General features: G+C 41.1%; 1 non-coding gene across 1 annotated transcript; it reads left to right on the top strand.

Moving 5' to 3' along the window:
- The first annotated feature begins 1,946 nt into the window (after positions 1–1,946).
- On the top strand, positions 1,947–2,054 carry LOC112774144 (small nucleolar RNA R71). The gene has a single exon (XR_003188646.1). It is a non-coding gene; the product is annotated as a small nucleolar RNA R71 (small nucleolar RNA).
- The last annotated feature ends 330 nt before the right edge of the window (positions 2,055–2,384 follow it).

The raw sequence follows: 2,384 nt of genomic DNA on the forward strand, positions 1-2,384 counted from the left end.
AAGCCTTCCTTGGTGCAGGCCCGATAAAGCTCGGTTGATTAAGTGAACTGAGCGCTCCTTGCTTTTTGATGAGCCCCAACTTCGAACCTTGGTGGAAGCATTGTGGAGTAAATTTTTTTGTGAATTAATGGAAGGTGGCGCCTTGCCTTGAGTGGAATGCCTCAAGTTCGAATCCTTGCTGAGCCATTTTGCTTATTTTCCTTGCAAGAAGTGTAGCGCTCCTCCTTGCTTTCCTTGTGTCTCCCCCTTCGAGCCTTGGTGAAGCCACTTTGGTTTATTTTTGCATGTTTTTGGTCCTTAAAGATGCCTTTCACTTATGCCTTAATTTCATTCCAAATATAGACTATTATATATCGTTGGAAAGCTCTGAATGTCAGCTTTCCAACACAACTAGAAGCACATCAATTGGACGTCTGTAGCTCAAGTTATAGCCCTTTGAAGGAGGCATGGTCATGTTGTAAACGCCCAAGTTTTAACTTAGCGAAAATTCTTGCTTCCAAGCTAAGTTTTTCACGATAAAGCTAAGTTCACTTAGTGAACTGAGCTTTGTGAGTGCTGATTGCAAATCTCCTTTATTTGGTCATGGGCCACGCTTTTAAAAGTGTGGCCTAAGGCTCCAAAGTGTGCTCCAACTTCAAAGTGTGCCCCAAAACTCTTTTTTTCTTCTTTTTAGCTTATTTTGTGCTTTTTGCTTCTTTTTCTTCTTATTTCCTACAAAATTTTTCAAATCAAAAGATCAAAGAAATATAACATTTAAGCACAAAAGCATTCAATATTTAAGCACAAATCATCAATTTCTTGTATGAAAAAGCATAGAAAAACATGACATGTTGACATGTCATCATGACCCCAGGTCACACAGAGCCTTCTCAAAGGTCATGGTGCCTATGGTACAAGGGATTGAGAATTTTCCAGGGTCTTGTCTCTTCAGTGGTAACTATTGCTCCAAGGTACTTAGCAACTTGCTCTTCAGTAACATCTTCATCCTCTTCAAAGGAAGAATACTCCTCAGAGCTCATGAATGGCAGAAGTAAATTCAATGGAATCTCTATGGTCTCAGTGTGAGCCTCAGATTCCCATGGTTCCTCATTAGGGAACTCCTTGGAGGCTAGTGGACGTCCATTGAGGTCTTCCTCAGTGGAAATCACTGCCTCTTCCTCCTCTCCAGGTTCGGCCATGTGGGACATGTTTATGGCCTTGCACTATCTCTTTGGATTCTCTTCTGTATTTCTTGGGAGAGTACTAGGAGGGAGTTCAGTAATTTTCTTGCTCAGCTGGCCCATTTGTGCCTCCAAATTTCTAATGGAGGACCTTGTTTCAGTCATGAAACTTTGAGTAGTTTTGATTAGACCAGAGACAATGGTTGCTAAGTCAGAGTGGCTCTGCTTAGAATTCTCTATTTGTTGCTGAGAAGATGATGGAAAAGGCTTGCTATTGCTAAACCTGTTTCTTCCACCATTATTGTTGTTGAAACCTTGTTGAGGTCTCTGTTGATCCTTCCATGAGAGATTTGGATGATTTCTCCATGAAGGATTATAGGTGTTTCAATAGGGTTCTCCCATGTAATTCACCTCTTCCATTGCTGGGTTCTCAGGATCATAAGCTTCTTCTTCAGAGGAAGCTTCCTTAGTACTGCCTGTTGCTGCTTGCATTCCAGACAGACTCTGAGAAATCATATTGACTTGTTGGGTCAATATTTTATTCTGAGCCAGTATGGCATTCAGAGTATCAATCTCAAGAACTCTCTTCTTCTGAGTTGTCCCATTATTCACAGGATTCCTTTCAGAAGTGTACATGAATTGGTTATTTGCAACCATTTCAATGAGTTCCTGAGCTTCTGTAGGCGTCTTCTTTAGATGAAGAGATCCTCCAGCAGAGCTATCCAATGACATCTTGGATAGTTCAGACAGACCATCATAGAAAATACCTATGATGCTCCATTCTGAAAGCATGTCAGAAGGGCACCTTCTGATCAATTACTTGTATCTTTCCCAAGCTTCATAGAGGGATTCACCTTCCTTTTGTCTGAAGGTTTGGACTTTCACTCTAAGCTTGCTCAATTTTTGAGGTGGAAAGAACTTTGCCAAGAAGGCATTGACTAGCTTTTCCCAAGAGTTCAGGCTTTCTTTAGGTTGTGAATCCAACCATGTCCTAGCTCTGTCTCTTACAGCAAAAGAAAAAAGCATAAGTCTGTAGACTTCAGGGTCAACCCATTGTCTTGACAGTGTAACAGATTTGCAAGAATTCAGCTAAGAACTGATGAGGATCTTCCAATGGAAGTCCATGAAACTTGTAATTCTCTTGCATTAGAGAAACTAATTGAGGCTTAAGCTCAAAGTTGTTTGCTCCAATGGCAGGGATTGAGATGCTTCTCCCATAGAAGT

The sequence above is a fragment of the Arachis hypogaea genome, chromosome 18, assembly GCF_003086295.3.
Source record: "Arachis hypogaea cultivar Tifrunner chromosome 18, arahy.Tifrunner.gnm2.J5K5, whole genome shotgun sequence".
Lineage (NCBI taxonomy): Eukaryota > Viridiplantae > Streptophyta > Magnoliopsida > Fabales > Fabaceae > Arachis > Arachis hypogaea.